The following is an 8565-nucleotide window of genomic DNA, read 5'->3' as shown; positions in this document are numbered from 1 at the left end:
TGATATTATGGAAGTTTAATAGGTTATCTAGTTCATAAAAATTCATGGAAAGATGAAACTTGCCTTCAAACAGAATATTGCTGCAGCAATGACATGAATTTGAAAAATTACTAAAAATAGTATAAATGGAACTAAATGATGAGTAAGTTATGAAATTGAATCTTAATAAGTCTATTTTCATGTGGATTGAACAAAACAGGCATATAAATTATATTTTATGAGATATTTAAACTTTTGTGAAACAAGGACAGAGTGATTTCTGGATCCCCTGTTCTGACTTTAAAAATTCATAATAAATTTTAGTAAAATAATTAGAAGTTTTTATTTATATGTACAGATTCCTTATTGAGTCTAGTTTTAATATAAACAAACCTCATAGTCATTGAAATTTTTTATATAGATATATCTGATTCGTAATACCCAGAGGTCAGAGTAGTCGAACCCTGAAATAGGGGATACTTTAATTAATAAAATGTACTATTGGCCTAATAAAAAAATTCTATAAAAAAATTAGTAAATAGATATATGAGTTTAGATTCAGGGAAAATTTACGGATATTGATTTCAAGTTTCGTAACTCGAGATATGATTTTTCTTGTAACTGTGACGCGAGTAGCTAGAAAGCTGTGAATGTTGAAACAAATGATTTGAAGTTCTTAAATTTATAAATTATGTTCGGTAAACCCCTCAAGCTCGACTCCGGTGATGGTCTCGGGCGTGGGGGCGTTACATTTGGTGGTATCAGAGCAGGTTTAGTCAGTTCTCGGACTACGTGTTGTATGTACGGATTTTGCTATACTTGCCATATGTATGAATTTTGATAGTGTGACGACTTCTGACCTTTTTAAATGAATTTTTATATAGTAAATGGATCCCGATCCAGCTGTGGCAGATGAAGTAGAGAGTAATGCGCCAGCTCCGGCTGAAGGGGCAGCGCCGACTGAAAACCCACCTCCTACTGTTGGTTAGGGAGGAGGAGAAAGGGATCGGGAAGCCTTTCTCCGAATGATGAGTGGATGGTACACTGAGTTCGTTCGTACGAACCCAAATGTACGACCTCCCCCACCTCCCCTAATTCCTCAACCTATGCCTCCAATGCCTCAAGGAGTGGATATGATAAAATTTCACAGAACCCCTGTTGATAGAATTCGTAAACAAGGGGCTGAAGAATTTAGAGCAAATATTGATGATGATGCAGAGAAAGCAGAGTTCTGGCTTGAAAATTCTATCCGGGTATTTGATGAATTATCTTGTACACCTGAAGAATGTTTGAAATGTGCTACATCTTTGTTGAGAGATTTAGCCTATAATTGGTGGAAGACTTTGATTTCGGTGGTACCGAAAGAGAGGGTAACCTGGGAATTCTTTCAAGAAGAGTTTTGGAAGAAATATATTAGTGAAAGATTTATTGATCAGAAATGTAAAGAGTTTCTTGAGCTGAAGCAAGGTAATATGACAGTCTCAGAATATGAAAGAGAGTTTGTTCGATTGAGTAAGTATGCCAGGGAATATGTTCCTACAGAAGCCAAGATGTGCCGACGATTTGAAGACGGGCTTAACGAAGACATTAAAGTATTTGTCGGGATCCTTGAACTAAAAGAAATGGTAGTCCTAGTTGATCGAGCTTGTAAGGCTGAAGAACTACTTAAAGAGAAGAGGAAGGTAGAGGCTGAGACACGAAATTGGAAGAAAAGGCCAATGAGTAAGGCACCTTCACAGCAACTCGGAAAGTCAAGAAATATGAATCCTCGTTCCCAAGTTTCAGCTGGGCAATCATATGGAAATTTTAAGAAGTAGAATGTGGGTCCTAAATCTCAGAATACTTCTGCAGCCAGTGTAGGGAACTCGAGATTTGTTAAACCCGAGTGCCAGCGGTGTGGTAGAAATCATTTTGGTCAGTGCAGAGCAAATGAATGTTTTCGATGTGGTTCTCCGGATCATTTTATTAGAGACTGCCCAGAGAGAGCTGAGAAAGAAATATTTCAGAGTGTAAAAGCTAGTGGTGCAGACTCGAGGGGAAGGTATCCGAGAAAAGCTGGAAGTGAAACAAGTAGTAAGAATGTAGCCAGAGATGCAGCAGTTAGATCTGAAGGAAGAGCTCCGGCTAGAACCTATGCTATTAAAGCGCGTGAAGATGCTTCCTTACCCGATGTGATTACCGGTACATTTTCTCTTTATGATATTAATGTTATTGCTTTGATTGATCCTGGTTCTACTCATTCATACGTATGCATTAAACTGGTGTCTAGTATGAATATACCTGTTGAGAACACATAATTTATGATTAGAGTGTCGAACCCGTTAGGCAAATGCGTGATAGTTGATAAAGTAAGCAAGAAATGCCCTTTAATGATTCGGGGTCATTACTTTCCGGCCGACTTGATGTTGTTGCCGTTTGATGAATTTGATTTTATTTTGGGTATGGATTGGTTGACATTGCATGATGCTATAATAAATTGCAAAGAAAAGGTTATAGAATTAAAGTGTGAAAGTGGTGAAATTCTGCGGGTTGAGCCAGACAAATCAGAGGCATTATCTAGTATGATTTCTTCGATGTCGGCTCAGAGATATTTGAGAAAGGGTTATGAAGCTTATTTGGCGTATGTAATTAATACAAAAGAAGTTGAAAAGAAAGTTGAATCAGTGCCGGTTGTGTGTGAATTTGCGGACGTATTTCCAAAAGAATTGCCGGGTTTGCCTCCAGTCAGGGAAGTAGAATTTGGTATTGATTTAATACCGGGAACAGCTCCGATCTCTATTGCTCCATATAGAATGGCACCAACAGAGTTGAAAGAATTAAAGTCGCAGTTGCAAGAGTTGACTGATAAAGGCTTTGTGAGACCGAGTTTTTCACCTTGGGGTGCTCCCGTGTTATTTGTGAAAAAGAAGGATGGTTCTATGAGATTATGTGTTGATTATCGGTAGTTAAACAAGGTGACAATCAAAAACAAGTATCCGTTGCCGAGAATTGATGATTTGTTTGATCAGCTAAAATGAGCGACATGGTTTTCAAAGATTGACTTGAGATCTGGGTATTATCAGCTGCGAGTGAAAGAGTCATATGTGCCTAAAACTACTTTTAGAACAAGGTATGGTCATTATGAATTTTTAGTTATGCCATTCGGGTTGAAAAATGCTCCTGCTGTGTTTATGGACTTAATGAATCGCATATTTCGGCCATACTTGGACAGATTTGTTGTGGTGTTTATAGATGATATTTTAATTTATTCAAAAGATGAGACAGAGCATGCTGAGCATTTGAGGATAGTTTTGCAAACTTTGAGAGATAAGCAGCTGTATGCTAAGTTTAGTAAAAGTGAATTTTGGCTCCGGGAAGTTAGATTTTTAGGTCATATTGTTTCAGGTAATGGTATACGGGTTGATCCTAGTAAAATTTCAGCCATTGTTGATTGGAAACCACCGAAAAATGTAACTGAAGTTAGAAGTTTCTTGGGGCTAGCTGGGTATTATCGGTGGTTCATAAATGGATTTTCTATAATTGCTGCTCCTATGACTAGACTACTCCGAAAGGATGTTAAATTTGAATGGACGGAAGAATGTCAATAGAGTTTCGAAGAATTGAAAAAGTTATTAACTGAAGCACCAGTGTTTATACAACCCGAATCAGGTAAAGAATTTGTGGTGTATAGTGATGCTTCTCTAAATGGTTTGGGGTGTGTACTCATGCAAGAAGGAAAAATGGTGGCTTATGCTTCGAGACAGTTAAAACCTCATGAGAAGAATTATCCTACTCACAATTTGGAATTGGCTGCAGTGGTATTTGCTTTGAAGATTTGGCGACATTATTTGTATGGTGAAAAGTGTCGAGTATATACCGATCACAAAAGTCTTAAATACTTGATGTCACAAAAAGGCTTGAATTTGAGACAGCGAAGATGGTTGGAGTTATTGAAAGATTACGAGCTTGTTATCGATTATCATCCAGGAAAAGCGAATGTGGTTGCCGATGCTTTAAGCAGAAAGTTGTTGTTTGCTTTGAGAGTTATGAACACTCAGTTGAAAATTTCAGATGACGGTTCGATTCTAGCAGAGTTAAGAGCAAAACCAATGTTTTTACAAGAGATTTCTGAAGCTCAAAAAAAATGATCAAGATTTGCTAGCCAAAAGAAAATAGTGTGAAGCTGATACGGGATCAGATTTCAGAATCGGTTCTGATGGTTGTTTGATGTTTAAAAATCAGATTTGTGTACCGAAAAATGATGAGTTGATTCAAAAGATTTTACATGAAGCACATAATAGTTGTTTAGCGGTTCATCCGGGCAGTACGAAGATGTATAATGACTTGGAGAAAATGTACTGGTGGAGTGGAATGAAAAGAGATATTTCCGAGTTTGTATCAAAGTGCTTAGTTTGCCAACAAGTGAAAGCTGAACACCGAGTACCTTCGGGATTACTCCAGACTATTATGGTTCCTGAATGGAAATGGGATAGGATTACTATGGATTTTATATCAGGGTTGCCGTTAACTCCAGGGAAGAAAAATGCCATCTGGGCAATAGTTGACAGACTGACTAAATCGGCTCATTTTATTCCGGTACGTACAGATTATTCTCTTAATAAGTTGGCTGAATTGTATATCCGAGAGATTGTTAGACTTCATGGGATACCTTTGTCAATCATTTCGGATAGAGATCCGAGGTTTACCTCACGGTTTTGGCAAAAGTTGCAAGAAGCATTAGGTACAAAGTTAAATTTCAGCACTGCCTTTCATCCACAAACTGATGAACAATCAGAGAGAGTAATTCAGATTCTTGAAGACATGCTCAGATGTTGCGTATTGGAATTTCAAGATGGTTGGGAAAGGTACTTACCATTGGTAGAATTTGCTTATAATAATAGTTATCAGACGAGTTTGAAGATGGCACCTTATGAAGCATTATATGGTCGTAAATGTCGGACGCCATTGTATTGGACTGAACTCAAGGAAAATCAGATTTATGGAGTTGATTTAATAAAAGAAACCGAAGAAAAGGTGAAAGTGATTCGAGATTGTTTGAAAGCTGCTACAGATAGACAGAAATCTTATGCGGATTTGAAACAAAAAGAAATGGAGTTTCAAGTTGGTGATAAGGTATTTTTGAAAGTGTCTCCATGGAAGAAAGTCCTTAGATTTGGACGAAAGGGCAAGTTAAGTCCGCGTTTTATTGGACCGTATGAAATAATTGAAAAAGTTGGACCGGTAGCATATCGGCTAGCGTTACCACCTGAATTAGAGAAGATTCATGATGTGTTTCACGTATCTATGATACGTCGGTATCGTTCGGATCCTTCACATATAATTTCACCGACAGAAATTGAACTGCGACCGGATATGACTTATGAAGAAGAACCGATTAAGATTTTAGCTGGAGAAGTCAAACAACTAAGAAATAAAAGTGTTGCACTTGTAAAAGTGTTGTGGCAAAAGCATGGGGTAGAAGAGACTACATGGGAACCTAAAGAAACTAGGAGAAACCAATACCCACACCTGTTTACCAGTAAGATTTTCGAGGACGAAAATCCTTAAAAGGGGGGGAGAGTTGTAATATCCTGAATTAGGGCTTAATCGGAATAGTGGTTTCGTGACCACAAATCCAAGATAGAAATAATTATTTTACAATGATTTTGATGTTTATGATATGATTGCATGATTGTGTGAAAATTTCGTGATGAAATTCTATGCCTAAAGTGCTTAAATTGAAAGTAGGGACTAAATCGAATAAGTTGCAAAACTTGCATACTAGAAGTTTTTAGTATGAAATTGTTTTGGAATATTAATGAGGAGGTCTTAAATAGCAATTTGACCAATTTTAAGTTCATGGACAAAATTAGGACATGGAAGGAATTTTTGGAAAGTTTAGTAGTAAGGGTATTTTGGTCATTTAGTTATTAAAATGAATTAAAAACAAAATTAAAAGCCAATTTTTGTCCATCTTCTTCATTAGGCCGAAATTTCAAGGGTTCTCCATAGTTAGGGTTTATTGCAAGCTTCCAAGCTCCATAGTAAGTGATTCCAAGCCCCGTTTTTAATGTTCTTTACGTTTTTGGAATCCCGGTAGCTCGATTAAGCTTATGCTAGCAATAATTCAACCTAGGGTTTATATTTGGAAAAATACCCATAGGTGAAATTTGTGTATTTTGATGTTTTATGATAGAATATGAGGTTTTAAATTATGTTAGACAACTTGTGCTACTCGGTTTTGAGTGAAAACGAGTAAAAGGGCTTAATCGGGAAAAATACCTAATAGTCACAAGTATATGTTAGAGAGAGAATTTGATGTTGCCATGGAAGGGAAAAGTGATCAGCATGTTATAAAACATAAGAATAAGGAATAAAGTTTAATTCCCGAGCCAAGGGGCAAAAGTGTAATTATGCAAAAGTTTAGGGGCAAAAGTGTAATTTTTTAAAGTTCGTATTAAATGCTGTTTTGATAAATGTATGTATTAGATAAGATTAATCTGGTATTATAGATCAAGAAAAACGAGATTCAAGTCGTGATTGATGAAAAGAAAAGATTGTGGACTAAATTGCAAAATCTTTATATTTTGGTACCAAGGTAAGTTCATGTGTAAATAATGTAGCATAAATGTTATTTTTAAGTTATTAATGTTAATTATATGATATGCTGATTTTTAATCGTGAAATATTATGCTTTGTGGTTAATGTTGAGTAATATGCAAATTATGTTTACTACTTGATAAATATGAATTGCTACCAAGTATCGGTTCCGATATTCCATGGAAGACGACAAATATGAGATCGAGGGAAAAAGCCCGTTTGAAATTAGGAATAGATTAGGATACAAGTGACATGTCACTAGGATGGTTGAGCATCCGAACTCGTTCAGTTGAGTCCGAGTTCACTTAGGGGCGGGTTACATGATTTCTTGATTACATATGAGGCACTTATGTGCAAATTATCCATGTATCCGAGTTATATTCCGATGTGTTCAACGGGTGAAATTTCTAGTTTAATGGAAGAGCACTTAAGATATAAGTGACGTTTTGGGTAATTGTTGTGAAATGGACACTTTGGGCAGGTATGTTCTTAACCCTCGGGTTGAAAATAGATACAACAACGATAAGGTGGTAAGATGATGAATGATGTTTAAAGATGTGATATATGTTTTGGTGGTACCATGCTAAAGTTGTTTGGTATATTTGTATTGTTATGTTACTCGTTATTTACATATGAACTTACTAAGCATTTATGCTTACTCCCTCCTCTTTATTTACTGTAGTTTTGAACAAGCCAACTCGAGAATCGGGACGGGTCGAAGGTTCAATCACACTATCCAAAGGACTTTTATCTTGGTAGATGGCTCGTACAACTACTTAAGTATGACATGTATAGCAATATACCTATTTTGTGTAAATAATTTTATGATATGGCCATGTTTGATTGAGAAAATGTTTGATATTGATAAGTCATGGTGATGGCTAATTTAGATCATGTTTGATATTATGGAAGTTTAATAGGTTATCTAGTTCATAAAAATTCATGGAAAGATGAAACTTGCCTTAAAACAGAATATTGCTGCAGCAATGACATGAATTTGAGAAATCACTAAAAATAGTATAAATGGAACTAAATGATGAGTAAGTTATGAAATTGAATCTTAATGAGTCTATTTTCATGTGGATTGAACAAAACAGGCATATAAATTATATTTTATGAGATATTTAAACTTTTGTGAAACAGGGCCAAAGTGATTTCTGGATCCCCTGTTCTGACTTTAAAAATTCATAATAAATTTTAATAAAATAATTAGAAGTTTTTATTTATATGTACAGATTCCTTATTGAGTCTAGTTTTAATAGAAACAAACCTCATAGCCATTGAAATTTTTTATATAGATATATCTGATTCGTAATACACAGAGGTCAGAGTAGTCGAACCCTGAAATAGGGGATACTTAAATTAATAAACTGTACTAATAAAAAAATTCTATAAAAAAATTAGTAAATAGATATATGAGTCTAGATTCAGGGAAAATTTACGGATCTTGATTTCGAGTTTCGTAACTCGAGATATGATTTTTCTTGTAACTATGACGCGAGTAGCTAGAAAGCTTTGAATGTAGAAACAAATGATTTGAAGTTCTTAAATTGATAAATTATGTTCGGTAACCCCTCAAGCTCGACTCCGGTGATGGTCTCGGGCGTGGGGGCGTTACATGTTCCCTAACTCTTTAATTTTTGTTGTTGTTTTGACAAACATGTTTATGAATATACATGCTATTGGAATGGCTATTTTTATCAATTCATCTTAAATTATGTTTGTGTTGGGTTGATTTTATTCTACCTGTTTAAATTGTTAAAATGATGTTTATACTGTTATAAGCCTCGGTAAGATGCTTGATTAAGTAAAACCATGCCCTAGTTATTCCTGCGTTATGACTGTGAGGTAACTAATGAATTAATTATTTAAACGGATTGAAATTGTAATTAATTGACACAGTACTTAATCAGTGCATGTTTATTCTTCTAAGGTAGCTGAAGGGTAAATTAGCAATGTATCTGGCGATATTATTGCCTTGCATAACTTGCAATATTATTGTGATTA

Source organism: Gossypium hirsutum, chromosome A01 (assembly GCF_007990345.1).
Source record: "Gossypium hirsutum isolate 1008001.06 chromosome A01, Gossypium_hirsutum_v2.1, whole genome shotgun sequence".
Taxonomy (NCBI): domain Eukaryota; kingdom Viridiplantae; phylum Streptophyta; class Magnoliopsida; order Malvales; family Malvaceae; genus Gossypium; species Gossypium hirsutum.
This window is presented reverse-complemented; position numbering follows the sequence as displayed.